The following is a 23850-nucleotide window of genomic DNA, read 5'->3' as shown; positions in this document are numbered from 1 at the left end:
CAAGAAATATGAGCTGAACCATGTGGTGGTGTAGTTAGTGTGTTTATATATTCTTTAAATTGAATAAAATTGATTTGAATTTGAAAAACAAATCCACACTTAAAAATATGTTTAACAAGAGACGCAATGCGTCAAGTTCCTGCCAATAGCAACATTGTAGATATTTGCATAAGAACAATCGAAGATGAATAAGTAAATATTCAAAAATAATAAAGTAAAATTATCATCATTTGAAAAGTAAAATCAAATAAATAAATAAATATCTTAAGTTTACAATATTTTAATAAAGTTTGACATAAGATTATAAATTTTTAATGTTGAAAAATATATTTTTAGAAAATAATTACTCATAAATTGAATTTTAAGGTTAATAATTATTTTTAATAAATCAATTGTTAAAAATAATTATAATGTATATTTTATTTTCAAGTCTTAAAAATAAATTAATATAACTTAAGTTAGTATTATAATTTTTTTAATGTTGAAAATTGTAAATTTAAAAATTAGTTAATGTTAAGATTAATAACAACTTTTAATAAGTCAATTATTAAAATTACTTATAATGTTTAATATATTTTTAACTTTAAAAATAAACTAAAAGAGCCTAAATACTACAAAATTTTAATTTTGAATATGCATAGAAGGAGTAGTTATTTGTAAATTGAATTTTAAGATTAATAATTACTTTTAATAAATCAATTATTAAAAGCAGTTATAATGTTTAATTTATTTTTTAAGTTTTAAAAATAGAATTATGAATAATAAATTATTTTTTAATAAATAAGAAAGAAGATAAATGATATTTATATAATCATGTAAAATAAAATAAAAATTTAAATTATAGAAATTTCATTCAAAATTTTTAATTTTTTGATGTGATTGGTTGAGGTAATTGAAAAATTGAATGCAATGAATGCATAAGTATCCTTGTTTGGCACGAACAAATAGCAAGAACTAATAATTAGAACAAGAAATGAAACTATTGGCACATTGAATTTTATGTATAAAAAATTCTTTATAAATAACTCTTAGTAATGGAATTAGAAAGAGATATTTAAAGAAATGAGAATGATGAGTTGTGGCATGGTGGAAGCTATGCATGCTTATGTTTTTTTATAGTAAAGTATAATGAATTTTAATTTGAAGTTCACATTAAAACATCTTTTATTGGAATAAGCTTTATTTTTTTTACAAAATATCACATATTACAAGGATTGTGTTGAACCATCATAAAGGAACTTTACAAAGACTCCGCTAACCAACATAGAAGAACTACATCAAATAGCATTGGACCGACATATAATTATGTAATAATTAAAATAAGACATGTAAATATTGACACATTGTTATAACTTTGCATGTAGTTATTAAAAAAATTCTTAATTGGTGTCAAAAGTAATTCATTTATCCTATCTTTGTGTATGTCTATTTGCTAGCTTCCAATTTTAATTGACGAGAAAGTTTCTCGTGTCCAATTTAGTTGTTTTTCATTTGATTTCAAGTGATAAAATTTTAAATCTTATTTACAAGAGAATATTTTGTCTTAGTCTCGTGCTCATACTCTAGGTTAAAAAGATAGGGTGAAATTCATTTACTTATCTCACTTTATAATAATTCCCAAAAATTAGTGCACATAATAAGTGTTCTTTGCCATGTTTTTTTGCACAACCTTTATATTAGACACATACATAGATGCATAAAAATAAATTATATTGGTTGGAGATAACATGGAAAAGACTCAACCAAGACTAAAAGTGTATTGGAATAGGACACACAAAGGGAAAGTGTCAAATATTGGACAACTTATAGTCTAGATCTTATCACAAGTTCTAAATTGCATATCTATAACTAGCTATCTAAATCTAATAATTCATTGCCCTAAAACAAAATTCTCACTATTCATTGATTTAATTTCATTAAAATAGCTAAGATTGTTTAATCATTTTTCAGTTTATTGAGCTATTTAATTCTAATCCTATTAATTTAGATTTGAATATATTTTTTTGCTTAATTTCATTCAATCAAACTCCTAAAATGGATAGTTTTTGGACAGAGGACCGAGGATAGGGAGCCTAGGTTTGTGCAGGTTGCGACCCACGTGAGAAGGCTACCGATCTTGCATGTGCCCAATCGTGGGTTTTTCTAGTTCGTGTTCACATGTTGAGTGTGGGGTAGGGCGGATTCAAGTGTGCAGGTTGTGGATAGCGACAGTTGGATGGGGTTGGGGTCGACATTTTTTCCTTTTTGTGACTGCAGATTCAAATTTTTTCTTATTGCATTCTGTTTGCTTCTGGTTGGGTTTTGTGACGCGTGTCTTAGGGCTGGTGTGGGTTTCCTAGTGTTGGGATTGGTAGGGTTTTTGTCCACATGGGTATGATTCTGAGGGAATCATCTGGAGTTAAGGCTCCCATGGATTTTTGGGCTACAGTTGGGGTTTCAACCCCAAATCAAGTGAATAGAGTTTTCGATAATAATTTATTCATTAATGATGCAACTAATGGAGGTTTCGTGCCTTTAGGAGGTTCTTGAATCCTGAAGGTCAATGGTTGTCTGGAGCGGTCTAAGGAGCATCATGTTTTGGCAATTCAGCCAGAGACGATAGTTGAAGATATTGAGTATTTTTCAAAGCACGCCTTGCTTTGCAAATTCATGGGAATGAGGGTCTCACTCCAGTTTGTGGAGTCGTGGTTGCAATGGACTTGGTCTCCTGAGGCTGAAATGGAGATTATGCTGCTAGAAAAAAATTACTTCATGGTGGTTTTCAATTGTATGGCAGATCACAACAAAGTTTTTGAAGGTGGACCTTACTTCCACAATCAGGGTGGGTTATTTATGAAACCTTGGCATGTTGGTTTTAACCCTTCAGAGGAGCTCCCGAATTGATTTCCAATGTGGGCACAACTCTCGAGATTTCCAGTAGAATGTTGACACAATGACATCATGCACAATGTTGCCTCGTTGTTGGGGAATCCAGTGGGATTCTTAACAAACTTGGCATAGAAAGGTAATGATATTTGTATATATCTATGTTGGAATTGATTTGAGTAATCCTCTTCCAGATTCCTTGGAAATTTTTGCAGCTTCATACTCTTGGATACACTAGTTAGACTATGAAATATTGGCTTTCTGTTGTCATCTTTTTCATGAATATGATCATTTACAGAGAAGATGTCCAAGGTCTAAACCTTTGGAGTCAACCACCTCACCCTCCCTGTAACCCCCATGGGGTTGACAAAGAAAAAGCTCCCATGCCTAGTGTGGCTACAGGTAGTGAGGGTTTTACTCAAGTGAAGGCACGTAACAGGAATCGGGGTCGAAAGAGGATCTTTAAGGAGAGACAAGAGGATGATACCTTTAACCGATTTAAGATTTTAGATGATCTTAACTAGTAGGTGAACCTAGGTATGATGGTTATGGATAAAGGGGCGATGGAAGTGGTTCATGAAGTCACTATTCCAGGTTGCGTGCAAACTTCATAGGTGGATGGTTCTTTGCATATGACACCGATCTTAGTTTAGTGGCTACTGGGAACTATGAAAAATGTGACAACAGTGGAGGGAGAATCCCCTCACCCTCTTGTGAAAGTAGGTCCAGAGTCAGCTAAAGGAGGCAATGCTTCTCCAGCATTCGGTATTCTTCGGAAAGAACAGAAAAAAAGGAGTCATTGAAAAAGCTTCCAAGGTTGGAAGAAAGAAAAATTTAGATAAAATTAAGTTGATGGGGGGGACCTTGGTTGAGTCAGGTTTAGTTAAAACCTTGGACTCTCGCTTCTCTAATCCTCCAAAATGATTTTTATCTTGTGGAATGTATGGGGCTTGAAAAGTGGCCCTTGACAAAAAGTTGTTCATGATTTGGTGAGATTTCATTATCCCGATGTTCTTTTTTAATAGGAGACTGAGATATCAGTTGAAATTATGGATAGGTTGGTGCCAAAGCTGTGGGGTTGGGGTGAATGTCAGTGTATTGGAGCCCATGGTATTGCTGGGGGTGTGGCTTGTTTATGGAACCCTTTGAAGATTCAATCTCTTTGGTGGATCTCCTCTAGGTCTTCTATATTAGTGATTGTGGCATGCCTTGAGACAGTAGAATCTATTCCCTATCTAATATATGTGCCTAGTGATTTTTGGGGTAAGCAACTTCTATGGTCCCATATAAATGCTATCCGGAGCCAGGTTTCTTTCCATCCATGGATTATGGCTAGGGATTTCAATGCTATTATTGAGTTGGCTGAGAAATGAGGTGGTATTGCGAGATTGGAGCCTTTTGCTTTCCTATTTCGTGACAACATCTCAAGTTTGAACTTTGTAGATATCAAGCCCAATAATGGCCAATTTACTTGGAACAAGCGAAGGACAAGGGAGAATTGTATCACTGAGAGACTTGATTGCTTCTTGGTTTCATGTTTTTGGGTTGGTCGTGGGTGGTCTACCAACTTTGAGATTTTAGACTAGCATGGGTTGGACCACTAGCCTATTAAGTTGATAGTTTCCTCAGTGTCGGTGGCTCGAGCTCGTCCATTCAAATTCCATCTTATGTGGTTAAGAGATCCTTTTTTACAAGATTACGTAGCGGATTGGTGGAAGATTGGGAGACCAACTTTTGGCACTGGTATGTATACCTTTGCCAAACTATTACAGTTTGTTAAGTACCAGCTTAAGCATTGAAATAAGTGTTTTGGGAATGTCTTTCATGCCAAAGTTGCTTTGATTAAGGAAGGTCTTTTTTGGATATGTAAGAGGGGGACAGATGCCCTTTTTTGGTCGGATTCTTGGGACGACTTTCCTCCCATTATTTCTCAGTATCCCAACCTTGTGGCTCTTAGCCAAAGGTTCCTTGAGGCTAGATGGTCAAGGGTGAGTGATTTTAAAGCCCTTAGGTGGAAGACCCCAAGTGATTGGCCTGTTGAGGGGTTGGAAGAGGAGTGTGTTGCGCTTCATAATATCCTATGTGGTAGGCATTGCAACTCTCTTAGGGATAAGGATATTCTTGCTTGGTGTTCGAATCCTAAGGGTCTTTTTACTATTGCCAGTGGTTATCAGAAGTTGTTGGCTCACATGCTAAATGAAGGGGAGGTTCGCTGGTGGAAGTATGTGTGGAATAAGTTCTTTTGGCCAAATTGTAATTGTTTTGTGTGGATTTTAGCTTGGAATAGATGTTTGACTTGGGACAATATTCAGAAGCATGGATTTCATGGCCCATCCATTTGTGTCTTGTGTGGTGTTGGTGAAGAGGAATCTTTACACTTGTTTTTCAGATGTTCATTCTTTGTGCAACTCTGACACTATTGGTGGGGCATATGGAAACATTTGTGTGTTCATGCTTCATCTCTAGTGGAATTCTGGAATAGTCTGGGTAGGCCTCCTACTTTGACTTTTTTCCTTCAGATTGTTTGGTGTATTGGGCCCACCTTCATGCTTTGGTAGATTTGGTTGGAGCGGAATCATAGGATTTTTCAGAATGAAAGGTTATTGGTTCAATAGGTTTGGCATAGAATTGTTGGGATAATCCAAGAGACGATGGAAGCCAAATGTGAGGTGAAATTTCCTCTTGATAGAGAGGATACAAAAGTTTTGGATAGATTGGGTATTTAGGGCTCGTCTCTTGCCTCAACCTATGTCAAAAGAGGTAGAGGTGGGAGAAAGAAGGTTCAAATAATAGGTAGATGGCTGCCTCCCCCAGATGATATCCTGAAGATCAATATTGATGATTCCTCTCGAGGCAATCCTGGCCCTGCTAGGATTGGTGGGGTTGGTAGAGACTGTTTGGGTGCTGCGGTTTTCTTCTTTTCCATCGATAAGGGCAACAGGCTAATAATTTGATGGAGGGCCTTGTGATTCTCTATGCTATGGAGTGTGCTTACACTTTAGGCTGGCGCAAGGTTATCTGTGAATCTAACTCACAGGTTATTGTGAATCTATTGAATGACCGGAAGTCGAAGGATGTTAATTGGCAACTTGTTATGGTTGTTCACTAGATTTTGCAGATTAACTCATTAATGGAGAAGGTGTTGTTTGTCCATATTTGGCGGGAGTGGAGTAGGGTTGTTGATTGCTTGGCTAAGTGGGCTTCGAAGCATGTTGGTGATTGGAAGATTGAAAGGTAGGGGCAACTTTCTCCTGAGTATTGTTAGGATTTGGAGAGGATCTTAGCTGAGGCTATAGATGGCTATGGTGTGGAGTGATGTTCGTTTCTATTTTATGTGGTTGTTGTTTAGTCCTTTCGGGGCCTATGGTTCCTTGATTGCTTTGTAATGTTCTGTTTTGGATTTCAATAAAGTTTTTACCCCTTTATTCAAAAAAAATTAAACTCCTAAAATGATTGAAGGGTGTGATTTCTCTACCACTTCAAATGAACTATTTATTCAAAAATATTGTTGAGAAAGACTATAAATTAGGATGTGTTTTCTTTACCATTTCAAATGAACTAATTACTCAAAAACATTGTTAAGAAAGACTATAAATCATTCCTAAAAAACATAATCATTAGTTTAAAAAAAACATGTTAATGTAAGGGTAAGTCCTTAGAGGCTAAATTGAAAGATTAGTGTTGGAGTTTTGAACAACATGCAACCTAGGTTCGAATCCTTGAGGGCCCATGATCTCATTGATACATCAAGTGCAATTTATTCGATTACTAGTAGATAGAAGACTACAAATAAAGTTTTATTTAATTTATATATACATCTATTTGTACATTATGTATTCTTGTTTCACCCAAGCCACAAATGAATTAAGAATAATTGTTTTAATGTGTTTTTCTATAAAAAAACACTATCAATGGGCCTTGGTATGATAGTAAAGTTGAGTGGTTCTAAATGAGTCCACAAGGAATCAAGTCTTGTTAAATGCAAAGCCCCAACATCATCATCATGCCTTAGGTGATGTTGGTAGACTAAATACTCTTAATCTTTTACTTTTAGTCGAAGAAATTTCAACCCATGACTTGTGCTCCCATATTGAATAGTTAAAATACTTTCAAGAATAATATAAAACCCTTAAAAAATGAAAAGAGAAATGTTAATTTATAACATTTTTTTAACACTCTTGGAATTAATTGGCCTTACGTCGCCCCCTTAACCTAGTTGCTTTGATCACCTTAAAAAAAGGGACGCAACTAATCTCCACACAAAATAACACTCCATGTGCAAATTTTAGTAGCTAAATCTTTATGATCTGCATCTCCATTGCTATAAAACGACAAAAAATCGAACAAAAAAATACTCTAATTACATATCTTTTAAATAAAGAGCCATTTTGTGTGAAGATTAACCTTGCTTTTAAAAAGCACCACTTGGCCGTAGCTTTGATAAATATTACAATTTAAACACTCCGGTCAAATTAACGGTTAGTGTTTAAGGTTTCGAGTTTAATACATTAAAGAGAGAAACCCTAAGGAATTCGTCAGTCGGAAACCCTAAGCGTTCGCTATAACATACTGATGCTCTGTCTACTCCCTTCGAGAAATGTTTAATGGCTGATACGCATTGTGTGTACGTGGTTTAGATCTTTTTATATTCTCTTCAATATTGGTTGGGGTTTTGGCCTTTTGGTACCTCGGGTTCCCTTATTTGTGAGGATCTGAGCGCGCCTGAGAGAGGCCTAAATTTTAGCAGGCTTTGTTGAGTCGCTGTATTTAGGGAAAATTTCTTTCGTACAAGCGAATGTTGTCCTGCAAAATCTGTTTTATAGTAGACAATGAAGGGTTCTTATGCGAATCTTTTATTTCTGGCCCTATGATGTCATGTAATCTTTGAGACCTGAACTTTCGATGTTGAAAATTAGCATTTGCTGAGGGCCAAATATCATAACTATGTTGTTTTTTAGCTTTATTCCTTCAAGTATGGCGGCGTAATTTTATTTTCGTTTCTTGCATTATTTTACTTTTCTTGTGTCTGAAGTCCAACTTTCCAGAAGGGCATACGTCCGTTGTATCTACTACAATCTGCAGTCTTATGGCTCCTAGCCATGGGTTTCGAATGCTTGTAAGCTATTTGAAGATTTGAATATATTAGAAGTAAAAATCTTAGGAACATTCGTGTCTGTTCAGACTAATATGTCTAATGGCTTGTTTTTACCAGGCTCAAGCTCAAAATTTGCTGGTGTTTGGAATGTTGGTGGGTTTTTGTAAGGTATTTTTCTATAGTTTTGATTATTAACTTTACAGTGAAGTTTTTGGCAGTTTTTGGTTATTTTCTTTAGTTCTAATTATTAACTTAGTTTGATTGGGATGCGGCATTGAAAGAGATTATTGTGGTGTTTAGTGATTCAAGTGAATAATGAACTTTATTGGATACAACTTAATAAGTTAATGCAATTAACGAAACTAGATACAAAATTATTAAACATCAGTTTTAAATTCATATCGTACAAGCTCCGGCATGAGCACAGTGGAGACAATGTTTGGGTTAGTTGGGGGGGGGATGGATAAACTTGTAAGGGAGGTGATCAGTTAACTTGTGGATTGTCCCAACCCTTGGAGAGGGCTAAGGATGCATGGAGTTAGGTAGCAAAATATATTATAATAGTGGGATAGAAGTCAAATGAGCTCATAGATTATTGGAGCTCCTTAGAGGACCTAGGGGAAGAGCACCAATTACTGTTCATGTTCCAATAACTGTTCACCTCTTGTACAACCAACCCCCAATTACTAGCTTTAAAAAAACCAAAAAACGAGTAACTAAAAGCTCATTAATAAATTTCACATTCCTTTTATTTAAAAGGGGTAAAAATTTATTAATTCAATAATAACAATACAAGCAACACCAAAAAACACCCCCTAAGGTGCCAGAACTATCACATCTTATCCTCCTGAACAATCCTTTCTAGATCTTGAGCATACTCTCGAGACAAATGGCTCCAATCACCAACATCCCAACCATCAAGCCTCTTTGAGGCCCACTTGGCCAAACAGTCAGCTGCCCTATTCCACTCCAGGGGAATCTAACAAAAAGAAAATCTCCAAGGAGTCCTGCAAACTGAGAATTTGACGGCCTACCACTACCAAATGCTAGTCAACATCATCCATCTTCTCTCTATTCAACATATCCACAACCACTTGGGAATCTGACTCACATTATCTTCCTCCAACCAAGTGCACACCCCCCCTCTCAAGGGCTAAAAGAATAGCAAGAGCCTCCATATAATTATTAGTCTGATGTCCCTTGTATTTTGAGAATAAAAATAAAAAGACATAATTACCATAGTTATCCCTACCAACTCCAACACCAGCATGCCTCAGGTTAAATTACATAGCTATTGGGGCATTTTTAAGTGCACGGTTATTGTGGTAAAAATTTATTAATTCAATATTAACAATACAAGCAATACCAAAAAAACACCCCCTAAGGTGCCAGAACTATCACATCTTATCCTCCTGAACAATCCTTTCTAGATCTTGAGCATACTCTCGAGACAAATGTCCCCAATCACCAACATCCCAACCATCAAGCCTCTTCGAGGCCCACTTGGCCAAACAGTCAGCTGCCCTATTCCACTCCGGGGGAACATAGCAAAAAGAAACAATCTCCAAGGAGTCCTGCAAATTGAGAATCTAATGGCCTACCACTGCCAAATGCCAGTCAACATCATCCATCTTCTGTCTATTCAACATATCCACAACCACTTGGGAATCTGACTCACATTATCTTACTCCAACCAAGTGCACACCCCCCCTTTCAAGGGCTAAAAGAACAGCAAGAGTCTCCATGTAATTATTAGTCTGATGTCCCTTATATTTTGAGAAAAGAAAAAAAAAAACATCATTACCATAGTTATCCCTACCAGCTCCAACACCAGCATGCCTCGGGTTAAATTACACAGTTATTGCGGCATTTTCAAGTGCACGGTTATTGGGGCATTTTTAAATAGGTATTGGAAGACACTTTGAAAAGGGTCAACGCACATAACAGATCCCACAATGTGCATTGCCACTACCCAAAAGCCAAATCAATAGCTATAAGTAGTTAAGTTGCATGCAGAGACAACAAAAAAAATTGTCAAAATCTGATATACAATTTAGAATTTGTGGGTGTGTGAAGTTAGCTATAATGGCTATTGGTATGCTTCCCCTAAAAGGTGTCAAACTTTTCAAAGAATGGCTAGAAGAATGTTGTGTGCCATTGACATGCTATTCAATGCATAAAGGACATTTGAATCAATGTGGGCCCAAAATGTAGGAGAAAAGGGGATGAACATACCATTTTTTCCATTATAGACTTTATAGGCACATCAACAATCATTTTTAAATGGGTAGTTAATTTTGGGCTTATAATGTATTTAATTTTCTTTTGAATGGCAAAGTTTTTAATGAAACTTGTAGATGAAAAGCGCATTTCAATGCATTTTAATTGTTTATACTTTATAGGCATTGAATCATTTTCATGGAACACTTTCTTGTATTGAAAATTGTGCATTGTTGAAAAAATAAGGCTTATTTGAATGTTTAATTCATTATTTTTTATAACGAACACTACACAATAGAAGAATATAATAGGAAATGTGGGGTTAACCTCTTAATTGATTTTGGGGTGGGTACCTCTAATGGTTCTCAATAAGAACACGATGCTCAACATGATCATAATAACTAACCTTTAAGTCTTGTAGATACCATAATTATGCTTTGGATGCCAACTAGGATGAATTAGATATTTAAGTAGGTTGACCTAACAACCCATATACCTAACAACCCATATATGTTTATAATGATGATTATGGACCCTTCGGATGATTTAACAATTCATAAATGATTATATAATCTGTGTAACAGTCAAGGCAGTCACAAGCCTACTATTAATTAATACACTATAGAGTTAGGGGCATAACATTTTGCTCCTCTTTACAATATCGTTGTCTTCAATGCTAATTAATTGTGGACGCTTCTAGATAAATCTTCTCATTTTCTTCTTTCTCTTATTCTTTCACTAATGTCTTTTTTTCCTAAAAAAAATCCAAGACTTTCATTGATTTGTATCCTTGGGGTGAATTTGGTGAAAATCTTAATTTTGCAATAGATCATACAAAATAAATCCCAATTCATTCAAAATTTTCTATGTAGTTTTAATAGGTCTTAAATCATACATTCCAAAATAAAAACATTAGAGTTTAATTGATTTGTTGTATGGAGTGATAATGTAGTGGAAGTACTATTTCTTCAATAGCTTTTTTATGTTTGCTCCACGTTCTTCAAATCAAAAGATTGTAGGTTTATAAATTTTCCCTTCGTCACCTTTCAAAAATTAAGAAAATATTTGCTAAATTGCAACCTTGAAGTGAAATTGGTGGAAACACTTGCAATAAATACTTGAATTTTCTCCAATTTACCTCAAATCAAAAGGTGATGCCTCCAATAGTATTTAATAAGAACACAATTCTCAACATGATTATAGTAGCTAACCTCAATCCTATATAAACCACATTTATGATTTGGATGTCACCTAGGTTGGCTTAGATGATTATAATCATTAGGGTGACCTAATGACATATGATTGTAACAATGATTATATAACCCCTAACTACACGCTATAGGGTTAGGGACAGCACTTTTCTTATTTCTTTGGTAATCGATAGAAATGAAGACTAAAACAGAAGTTAATCTACTTGTACATGATAGTAAAAATGTGAACATTTTAACAATCTTTTGGAAACATGTCAAGCATGTATATCTAAGGTGTACATATCATGTAATTAGTGTACATATCATGTAATGAAGTGGATGAGATAAATCTAATGTTAAATCGGGGATTGTCATTATAAATGGAGGATTGTCATTATAAACTCTCACAGCTTTCACAACAACGTAGGAAGTAATCAATATAGAATTGTGGTAAGGAATTGTTCAAATTGTTAATCTCTATTAAAGTCTCCATTTTGTAAGAATTTTTATAGAAAGTGCTATTTCTAGAATTTGTTGAGCTGTTATATTTATTGTATTAAATTTTTAGGGGGGACATGGCAATGGTATTATAGTAGTAATTTTGCCAGCTTGTAGGGTGAGTTTATGTCTGTAAGGTGAGTTTATGGTATATGGTGCTAGAGGTCTTCACTATGTGGAAAGAGAGAATTTGTATGACTTCAAATTATGAATTAAAAAAGATGGGCGAGAGAAAAATCATTTAATGAGGCCTTGAAAGAATTCGCACCTTAACTCACATAATGTGGAAGCACTAGCAACTTCAACAAGAGTTTGCGTAGCTTATTTGATTCTTATTTTGCATGACAATAATATGAGCAAGGCCAACAACGGAGAGGATAGTCCATTAGTAACTAGCATGGTTTTTTAATAGCTTAGTGATTTGCAGATGAGGAATGTACCAAGAAGGGGAGGAAGGAGGACCTGTTAATATTAGATGCCATGAAGACATCCATCGATTATAGAGCATTGAACAAAAGAACTATCTAGAATACGTATTTGATTATGTGAATTGATAAACTAATTGATGAATTCCATGGGTTTGTATATTTTCTAAAATTGACTTTAGATTGGGTTATCACCAAATTTGAGTTGGTGATGATGTAGCAAAAACAACCTTATATAGCTCATATGGACACTTTGAGTTTTGGCCATGCCATTTGGTCTCACCAATTTTCCCACCACGTTTCAAACATGCATGAATCACATACTTAGTAAGCAACTATGAAAATTTGTTTTGCTATTTTTTAATATTAAGATATTTTGATATATAGCAAAAAATGGGAGGAATATTTGAGACACTTGGATGAGGTACTTGGGATTTTTGTGTACCAATCCTTGTATACCAAAGAATCCAAATGTGAGTTTGGATTGATTGAAATTTTATATTTTGGACATCTTATTAGTGCTAAAGGAGTTCAAGTGGACTAGCAAAAGATCCAAGCTATCATTAGTTGGCCAATTCTTAAGACATTGACATAGTTAAGGGGACTTTTGGGTCTTTGTAGCTACTATAGAGTTGGATGCCCCATTGATTGTTCTAACCAAAAAGAGAGCATTCTCTTGGAATGACAAAGCATAAAGGATGCTTGAATTCACCTATCTCCACAAAGTAGGGGTTGCATGCGAATAGAGTAATGGACCTAGCTCTTTCTCATTCAATTTGGGATTTTTTGTGCCATATATTGATCTGCCCCTTCTCTGACTTGTAATTACCAGCAAATCCTTTGTTCTTTGAATATCTATTGGGTTGGGTGTGGATTATAGTTGTTGGGTGGAGGGAAATATTATTTGTGCGAGGGTGCTTTAGCCCTACACTTAGGTGGGTGGAAGATAAAGAAATTGAGGTAAATTTATTGATTATTGTGGGAGGGAGGGAATCTTAGTTCAAAATAGGTTGGGTGGGAATGGGTAGAAGAGGGTGGACTTGGGAACTTTGACTGAAGGAGGAAATGAGTACTTGCCTTGTACTTGCAATACCAAATTTTTATGTCCTTTCATACTTGCATGTGATTCATTTGGAGAAGGAATTGGATTGACGCTAATGCAAATAACCACCCCATTGCTTCTGAGGTTTGGAAGTTGAAGAAGTTGGAAAGGTATTTTCCATTTGTGATAAAAAAATGCTCGTAATCATGCATTCTTAAGCAAAATTGAGGTAATCCTTGGTGTATGGCAAGTTGGTGGAGAAAATGGATCACAATAGTCTGAAATTATTTCTAAACCAATGGGACCTTAATGTCACCAAAAAAAATGGGTAAGTTCATTTTGAGCTTATGGTTTTGGAAAAAGAATGTAGTGGTCAATGCACTCGCTAGGATGCTAAGCATATGTTTCACTTCCAAGATTTCTAATGACAGGAAGGACTTTTTAATATCTAAATATGCTAATTTTTTTTCTAATGATATTCTTGACAAAAAATATATTAATGAAAATTTTTAATGTAGTTGATGGACTTATCATGTATAAGGGGAATCTTCTTGACTCCTTAATCAAAGCTTAAAGAAAATCCTAGAAGTAGTTCATGATTCTCCCCTAGTAGAACACTTAGGATTTTACAAGACGTATAAGCAGATTAGAGAGAGGTTTTCCTAGAAAGTCATGAAGGAAGAGATGCTCAAGTATGTATGTGAATGATTCACTTGCATGCAGAACAAATTAGAGCAGACATTTCGAAGACTTAAAAAACATAGGGTAAGGATTGTATTTATGAGGTGGTGGAAACTTAAAAAATATGTATATTTGTTTTCCTATTTTTGGGGATTAGGAGGCACCATAAATAGTAGAGGTTTTCTTTAGAGAAAATTTTAGACTCCATAGCAGCCAAAATCATGTAAGTGGTCGTGACAATATGTTTTTTTAAGTATTGAGTGAGTACTGCTACAATACAATGCACCATATCTATTGGAATGTATCTTTTCTAGGCCTTGTATGGATATGATACTTATATTGATTTGGTCATTTTAGATAACGGGGTGCAAAAGGCAAAAGATTTGATTCAAGCAAGTCAAGACTTGTTGACAATTCTTAAGGAGCACATGTAGCAAGTTCATAATCAGCACAAAGAATATGTCAATCAGTGAAGAATTGAGAGAACTTTTGAAATAGGGAACATGGTTTTCAAAATATTGCAGCCTTACAAGTGGTCATCCCTTTGAATAAGTGGAGTGGAAAAGCTCAAACCATACTTTATAGACCATATAGGATTGTACAAGGAATTGGAGTTATATAGAATTACCAGAAGAGTGCAAAATTCATAATGTCTTCTATGTGTCATGCCTCGAGCAGGTGTTTGCAAAAAATCTTGCGCTCTCTACAGTTTTACCACCTTTAGATATTGAGGGAAAATTAATTCTTGAGGCAAACTATTATGGACATCAAGGAAAGGAAATTTAGAAACAAAAGCATTACAACATACTGGGTGAGATGGAAGAATCTTCCCAAAGAAGATGCTACTTGGCAAGGTGGAACAATCTTTTGAGCACCAAATCTGTGGCCACTAACCTTTCATGTTTGTTGTAATATTTAAATATTGGGCTAGGAGGTGGCTGCTAGCCTTTCATATATATGATGTAATTTTCAAATATTGGGCCAGGAGGTGGTCGCTAGCCCCAGCCTTTCATATTTGTTGTAATGTTTAAATATTGGGCTTGGAGGTGGCTGCTAGCCTTTCATATTTGATGTAATGTTCAAATATTGGGCCAGGAGGTGGTCGCTAGCCCCAGCCTTTCATATTTGTTGTAATGTTTAAATATTGGGCTTGGAGGTGGCTGCTAGCCTTTCATATTTGATGTAATGTTCAAATAATGGGCCAGGAGGTGGTCACTAGCCCTAGCCTTTCATATTTGATGTAATGTTCAAATAATGGGCCAGGAGGTGGTCACTAGCCCTAGCCTTTCATATTTGATGTCATGTTCAAATAATGGGCGAAGAGGTGGTCACTAGCCCTAGCCTTTCATATTTGATGTAGTGTTAAAGTATTGGACCAAGAGGTGGCTGCCCTAGAAGCCACCTCCCTAGGGCCCTAGGCCACTACTCTTGTAAAAAAGGAGGTTATAAAACAATTGGAGGCAAGAAAAAAAGGAGAACTAGACTTCAATTTTCAGAATTCTTGTAATGTCCCTTTTTGTAAAATGCCCTAGTTTGCCCTAAATTACAACTCTAAGCAATTAAGGGTGGGTTAGAGAGGGAATTCCTGATCTCTTTAATGGAAAAAAAAACCCTACAAACAAGTTAGGAAATTAATCTATAAAATATAAGTGACGAATAATTACAAACATACTAACCATAAAACAAAGAAAGACTGATTATGATCCATAAAGTAAAGAAGCACTAACTATGATGAAATTTAAATAGTTTTGCAAACAGCACTGTAATGTAAAGATCAGAAATCCTGGGTCATAACCATAGGAATCCTCATTATCTTGATAGGGTGCCTTAATAACGGTTCTCCCTCAATCCTAAAGAGGGGCCTCATTAACCGTTCTCCCTCTGTCTGAGAGGGCGCCTTAATAGCAGTTCTCCCTCTAGAGATAGAGTTCAGCACTATCATAGATCAGATTCATAAACACGAATATATTGCCAACCAAATGTGCAGAATGTTATCAGCATCAGTCATAAATATGCAAGGTATTAATACTGTGAATATACAGATATTATCATGCAAAAATTACCATGTAATGCATCTACGGTTTGCTATATCTAATTCCTGGAATTCTTACCAGTTCGGATATCTGGCTGAGTATATTTCTAGCAGGTGTTAAGACTTTTGTCTTACTACTTCCTTTTTTCCCCCTTGATTTGCATGGAAAGTTATGTCTTTCCAAAACGGTCACTATCCTTGCAAAGGCGGTGACACCTCATATCATGTCTTTAATTGCCTTAACTAATTAATCTGCTGCTGATTATTGCACCTTTGTTTGAGTATGGAGATCAATGGTGCTCCCACTGGATTTTTTTGATTCCTTTCCTTTATACCTCTCAATGAGAGGGAGGGGTCACACCTCTTCATCATGTATGCCCTTTGGCAAGAGACTCACCCTTTCACCATCAGCACCATTTGAAAGAGTGCAACTCTTCATTGTATCTGCCCTTTGAAAGGGACACAACCTCCCATGATCAGAACTGCACTTCTTATTTAAATCAGATCTGCTCTTCTGATTCACAAATTATCCCCTCTCAAATGAGGTTCTCTTCTCCCTTTTATATACCATGTTTGAGTGAGTCACAACTTTTCATTCTATGTCCTTTGACCATTCATTAACTTAACTAAATTTTAATTATATTTAATTGTATTCTTTTATATTTGAATTTGAATTTTATTTTATTTTTATTCTTTTGAATTTTAATTTTATTATCATAATTATTATCATTTACCATTAAATTCTATTTCAAAGTGGGGACATTACAATTCTCATTTTGGGCATTTGTGCACTCATTCCAAAGGATAAAACTCTTTAGTATTGCTTGAGATTCAAGGAGGAAAGCCTGTGAGCATCTCAAACAAAAGCCTTTGAGCATCTCAAACGGTGATTGGGAACGAAGACATTGATGTTTCTAGTTGGTGGTTCCAGTCTGGGCATTACACAACTTAAAGATTTTAACATAATGACTTATGTAGCAGTCAGCTCAGCACTTGCCTAGCTTCAGCATAACGGTCAAGTTTAGCGATCCATTTCAGCATCATTTTGTTCAGCACTAGCAGTTCAGTTTAACAACCAAGAAAAGATTCCACAGGGTGGTTTAAAGGGCTGTAGGACATAGCGTAGCATAGACCAATAACAATGTAGGAAGTTTCCAGCATAGAATTTTGGCGAGGAATTGTTCAAACTGTTAATCTCTCTCCTTATTCAGACTTTACAAGTCCCCATTTTGTAAGAATAGTAAGAATTTCTTAATAAGATTGTATTTCTAGAATTTGTTGAGCTGTTACATTTATTGCAGATAAGTTGTAAGTTATTTGTTTTTAATTGGATGAGGTAGTCTTTCATAGTGGAGGTAACTTGGATTCGGACTTTGATTTTGCTGTTAGTAGATTCTGATTAAGGGTAATGTCAGATCCTTTATGTTTTTGTCATTTTGTAGTTAAAACTTGCAGCCTTTGGGCATTTTGTTGTAATTTTGAAACATATGCACATTGACAATGAAGCAATAAAATTGTGCAAATTTGTGTGTGACTACATCTGAAATCTCAATTTGCCTCTAACCTTATGTGTTATGGTTCTATAATATTTATGATGAATGCTTTCACTGTTATCTTATGAATATTTGTAATTTTCTATATTTTTTAATTTTCCCTTTATTTTTAATTTTTGTCCCCTAAAATATCGCCTCTTAAAAAATTTGTTTTGGAAGCATGCCTCTTGTTTCTTGTTGCCCCCATTTCAAAAATTTGGTGTACCCCCAATCCTCAAAAAATGGTGTCACATAGGAAAAATATAGTGATAATTGACTGCCATCTTTTTGTGCAACGTGCTCTGTTAAATGTAGCCAATGCATTAGGTGCACCTTATTTGTCCTTTGCAGTGTTGCTTCAATAGATCCCCAGAATGAATCCACTTCCATAGCTTGGTTAGTGCTTTAATCAGGCTTGTCATAGAAGTAACTTTATGATCCTCTGTTCATCCTCTTGCAGCCATTGGACTTGTGACAAGAAAAGACAAAAGTATAATATCTACGAAGTTGTTCACTCAAAGCTTGTGGTATATTAGGTGGGTATAGTGTTAGTCAGGGAATTTGGCTACATGAGCAAAGGCTTTGATTTATTGTTTGATTTTGGTTGCAATGTGATCGTGGCCAAACTAGGCTTGGGAGAGAATAAGTGCAGCAATAGCATATGATACTGCCACCTTGTTTTTGTTGGTGTTGGAAATAAGCCACACCCGGACCGACGATGGACTGGTCCAAGAGGGGCCAGTAGCTCAGTGGTAGAGCACTCCAGCAGCGTATGGAAGGTCCTAGGTTCGAGTCCTAGCTGGTCCATGTCTCAACATGGTATCAGAGCCAGGTCCAGGCTAGAAGCCCCAAGCACACGAGAGGTGTGGCTTAAGGGGGGGTGTTGGTGTTGGAAATAAGCCACACCCGGACCGACGATGGACTGGTCCAAGAGGGGCCAGTAGCTCAGTGGTAGAGCACTTCAGCAGCGTATGGAAGGTCCTAGGTTCGAGTCCTAGCTGGTCCATGTCTCAACAGTTTTTGCTACCTCATTTTTGTGAATTTGTTTTTTTCCCAATATCATGTTTTGATTTGTGGGTGTGTACAGGATGTATCATCTATCTGGTAAATCTATTTTGACACGGGTTTGTTAAATGTTATATGTGATTTTTTTATTCTGAAAATATTATATTTGATTTTTTTACTCTGAAAATATTATATTTGGTTTTTATATTTGCCTCTATTATATTGCAAACTTTGCTTTTGAATAAAAGTTCTCTCAAGCATGCATCTTTTAAATTTTAAATTTTATCTTTTGTTACTGTAAATGTTGTATGCAAATTTAATGGGTTTGTGAGTTCTTCAGGTGCAGAATTGGAGTACATACTCCATCCTCTCAGTTCAACCCAACTGATTGGGTGCAAAGGAAACAAGAGACACAAGTCAGAACTTGTGTCTCTTGTCACATAAGAGACTTGAGTACAATGAGGGGGTGACAAAGAATTGGGATCTAACTTTCGAGTGTGCCAATTTAGATGCTACAATTGTATAGCTTGCCAAACTCTCTGTAGATGTGGCAACTTTGTACATGACGTTGCTAGTGGGAGTGGCACTATAGCTGATTGTGGTTCAAATGAAATTGAATCAAATGTTGACTTTGATGTTCTTGATGAAGAAAAATACAAGGATTGTTAAATAGTGATTGTAACTTTCATTGTGTATTGACATTTGACAAGTCACTGTATTATGAATTTATGATTTTTTTCTTTTTTTCAAATTGAGGTATATAAATATTCTGTTTACTGGCAATTATGAGTATCACTATTTTTTATATATTATAATTTCAAAATTTTTAGAGACAGCTGTCCCCGCACCCAAGGAAAAGAATTGCCATATTGTCGTGCCTGAACCTTGTACTTGTCCCTGCCCCCATCCCCATACCAGGACCTGCAACTTAGACTTACACTCTTCATTTAATAAACCAGATTAATGAACTGTTCATTAGGACTATTTATAACTTACTCTCTTCATTTAATTACCCAATTTAATGAATGTTTATAAAAAAAGCTGTATGATATATGATATTTGAAAAGAAATCTTTTCCCTTAACTAGAAAACCTTTTATCCTTGCTTATGGTGGAGATTATCGTTTTTACTAATAGTTATTAGTTTGTATTGAGTTATGTGTAGGGAGAAAAATTAAACAGAGTTCTTCTGTCCGTTTATCTACTGATTTTCAGATTTATAAATTCTATTTCTTCTTATTCTGAAAATGTTGTCTTGCACATTGCGAAAAAAATATCTATTAACTTCTGACAAACTAACAATGCATCTTTGGCAGGGACTGAAGTTGCTCTGCAGCCGTTTTTTAAATATGTATTCTTTTCGGAAAATAACATCATTTGATTGTCCATAATATTCACCTTGTTAGTGACCTACATCTAGAGATGAAAATGCATTTCTATTGTTAATAGTGATGGCTTGCATCATTGTCAAATCGGCAGGTGTTTTTAAAAATATGTAATCTGTTTGGAAAATAATGTATTTTATTCTCATAAATATTCAGTTTGTTTATTGTTCGATCTTAAAACCAAAAGTCACCTGCATGGAGAGAAGTAGCTATTTTTGTTAAAAAGCAAATTATGAGAGGCCAAAAACGTGTAAATTGTTCTGAAGAAATAGATTTTGGGAAAAATATGTCGGATTTCTTAACAAGCAAATATTCTAGAGTGCAGTGTGCAGAGCTTTCTCTTTATATAATTGTAAATATAGGGTCAAGCAAGGCTAGGAAGAGAGTTGGTCAATGTTGAGCCACTCTCTCTCTAAAACTATTAATGTAGGGTGAAAAATGATAAAACATTGTTTTTTAAAATATCTGGAGGCTCTTGGTTATGACGGGCTAGCTCATTAATGTGTATGTATAAATATTAAAACTTGAGCAAGCATGCTGTTTAGGTTTGGAAAGCTCATATGACCACTGGATCAATTTCTTAGCCCAGAAATACCTTTAAAACTTGATATCCTTCCCTCTGAAACTTGATATCCTTGTAAGACGGTAGATTTTTGTTCTCTGCCTTCCTGCAATGGCTTTCTTATTGTTTTATAAATGACTATTTATTGTAGATAGTTTCTTTTGAGCTTTGCTTTATTTTTGGTTGCTGTGTTCGGTCTTTCAGGTAACCATCTTTCGAGAGGAATCAGTTGCGCCTTTGTAAGGCCTAAATTTTTACATCCTTTGAGTTTCTTTATTTCTTAAATCATCAATGTGTATAGCAAATGTTAAACCGCAAGATTGATTTGTTTCATAGTTGAGAAAATTAGTAGTACACAAAAATTAACAACGAAAAGCAATGAATGAAAATCACACATTTTTACGTGAAAAACTTGGCAATGCACAAAACCACGGGCAAAGGTCTCCCAATATTTTATTATCTTAGGAATTTTGTAGTTACAACAATCTGGACTGATAACAAGAAAAAAAAAACATGACCTATTGAACCATAAGACATCCAAGTTGAATCCTCTTCATAGAAGCCTTTACTGAAATAGAAAATGTGAGTCAATTGCATGATGAACACGTCTAAATGGCCCAAAATAGCAAGTTCCACAAAATCTCTTTGGCTATGCTAAGGTTCAAGCAATATCAATATGTCCCTTGGTTCTTAATGGAACAACGCCAAGACCTTCAACCATTACTCAGGCAGAATGGCATGAAAAGGACTAGAGTAACAATACAATTATCTTTGGCAAATTTAGTTCTATTTAATGTTGCAGAGGAAAAATTGTCATGTCTTGTGGGCAAACAAATTTTTCTTACATCCGACAGCTATACAATTTGAGGATGTGAGACAGTTCATCATTCATAGATCATTTGAACAGTTTCAATACATTGATAAGCAAGTTGGCTTTAGTAGTGTTGAACATCGAAGAAGATAATGCGACTATTCTATTGTTCTCCTTTCTTGAAACTTGGGATCAATTGGTTATGGTGCTTAGTAACTCAGCATCGAGTAGGAAAGTTGTCTTTGAAGATGTGTTGGCCGTAGTAATATCCGAAGTATATCTCAAGGGCCTTCTTCCAATGAAGCCCTAATTGCAAGGGGTAGAACTCAGGAAAAGGGAGGTACTAAGTGCAGACAAACCAGGTCCAAATCCGAGGGGTGGAAAAGAGTTAAATTCGGGAATTGTGTCAAAACAAGGCATGTCAAAAAGGATTGTAGATTGTCCAAAACAAGCAAAGAAATTCCTAGTGTAGGCATTTGAGGCAAACATGATGGAAGTTGAAGCACCATTGGAAGATGGGGAGGTATTGTTTGCTAATTTGAGAGGTTCATTGCATTATGCTTGGATTCTTGATTTTGGAGCCTCTTTTCACATGACTCAGAAGGATTGATTTTCTTCTTATCAGTCATGTGATGTAAGTACATGGAAAATGACAACCTCTGGGAAGCTATTGGTGAAGGAGAAGTTAGAATCAAGCTGTTTGATGAGGTAGTAAATACTATTCAGCATGTTAGACGTACCATGATTGAAGAAAGAAAATCTATAATCACTTGGAGTTTTCGACGAACAAGGTTACCAATCTAGTGGAGAAAATAGTTGTCTCAAGGTAACAAAGAGAGTGTTGGTGGTGCTAAAGAGAAACAAGGTTGGCAATCTCTACAACCTGGTTGGAGAAACTAGTAGTGGAGAATTTGCATTGGTGTTTGATGCAAAAATGGACTTAGTAGCAACTTGGCATCAACAACTAGGCAATATGAGTGAGTTTGGTCTCGAGGTACTACTAGATAGAAATCTTCTCCCAAGTGACAAATCTGGAGATTTGATTTTTTGTGAGCATTGTTTGTTTGGAAAACAAAATAGACTCGAGTTTTTGTAGAAGCACTACCAGAAGCAAAATTGTTCTAGAATTAATTCATAAGATACTTGGGAAGTGTCTATAACATTGATTGGGGGTTAGTCATTGTATACTTTAATTTATAGATCATTATTCTCAAAGTTATGTATTTAGTTTTTCAAGAAGTATGAAGCATTTTCCAGTTTTAAGAAGTTTAAAGCTCTAGTAGAGCCCCAGAATGCTAAAACAATAAATTGTCTGAGAACAAATTAATGGAGGGGAATTTTATTCAGGAGAGCTTAATCAGTTTTGCAGTGAGCATAGCATTGCAAGGCAATTGATGGTTGCTAGAACACCACAATAAAACAGTGTTGTTGAATGCATGAACTATACAATCATTGAGCGAGTTAGATGTATGCTGAGCATGGCTGGATTGGAGTAAAATTTTTGGGCTGAGGCTGTTTCACACCCTGTTTTTTGATTAATAGATCACCCACTACAACTCTAGATTTTAAAATTCTTGAAGTAGTATGTAAAAGTAAACCTGTTGATTATTCTTTTCATCGCGTTTTTGGTTTTGATGCATATACTCATAATCCTAAAGAGAATAAAAATAAGTTGGACATGAAGTCCACAAAATGTATTTTTCTTGGTTGTGTAGAGGGTCCAAAGGGATACAAGCTGTGGGATATTGTTGCCCACAAAATTATAATTAGCTGAGATGTTCATTTTAATTAAAAATTAGTGCAGAGAAGTAAATAACAAAGCAGAACTGGTGTTCTAGTAGAGGTGGAAAAGTATGAGGCTGATATGGATCTGCTAGATGAAAAGCAGCCACCTGTCCAAGAAGATCAATAAAGTTAGCAATCAAAGTCAATTATATGATGAGGACAACCACCAAATGAGCTCTAGGGTGTCACATCAACCCTTGTAAGGAGATCCATTGGAGTATCCAAATCACCAGAAAGGTACTCTCCTACTCGTAATTTAGCTTATGCATAACTTACTGATGTTGGTGAGCCTAATTCACATTAGGAGGTATCTGAATTTGAATATGCAAGCAAATGGAGAGCTGCCATGGAGGAGATGAAAGCTGTAATAAGAATAAGATTTGGAATTTGTGCCAGTACTTAAGGGTTGAAAAGCTAGGGAACAAGTGGATCTTCATATTGAAAGCTATATAAAGCTTGGTTCGAGGCCAAGGGGAATGCACAAAAATTTGGCATTAATTTTAATGAAATCTTTCTACCTGTTGTATGACTAAGTAGTTAGGATTGTTTTAGCTCTTGTTGCTAGTCTTGATTTGGAGTTAGAACAGTTAGATATTAAAACAACCTTCTTACATAGTGATCTCTCTAAGGAGGTTTATGTGCTGCAATCAGAAGTTTTTGAGGAAAGAGACAAGGAGAATCTACTTTGCAGGCTGAGAAAATTGCTATATGGTTTGAAGTAGG

At 35.5% G+C, this 23850-nt stretch overlaps 1 long non-coding RNA gene and 1 other non-coding gene across 2 annotated transcripts; both read left to right on the top strand.

The window, feature by feature from the left end:
• The first annotated feature begins 7308 nt into the window (after nt 1–7308).
• Nucleotides 7309–19255, top strand: LOC131027742 (uncharacterized). Its single transcript, XR_009102532.2, has 3 exons — nt 7309–7981; nt 8078–8128; nt 18926–19255. It is a non-coding gene; the product is annotated as an uncharacterized LOC131027742 (long non-coding RNA).
• On the top strand, nt 7729–7795 carry LOC131027751 (small nucleolar RNA R66). Its single transcript, XR_009102534.1, has one exon. It is a non-coding gene; the product is annotated as a small nucleolar RNA R66 (small nucleolar RNA).
• Nucleotides 19256–23850: the final 4595 nt, after the last annotated feature.

This window comes from Cryptomeria japonica, chromosome 10 (assembly GCF_030272615.1).
Source record: "Cryptomeria japonica chromosome 10, Sugi_1.0, whole genome shotgun sequence".
Classification (NCBI taxonomy): Eukaryota; Viridiplantae; Streptophyta; class Pinopsida; order Cupressales; family Cupressaceae; genus Cryptomeria; species Cryptomeria japonica.
Note: the sequence above shows the minus strand (reverse complement) of the source record. Positions and strands in the feature narration are given on the sequence as shown.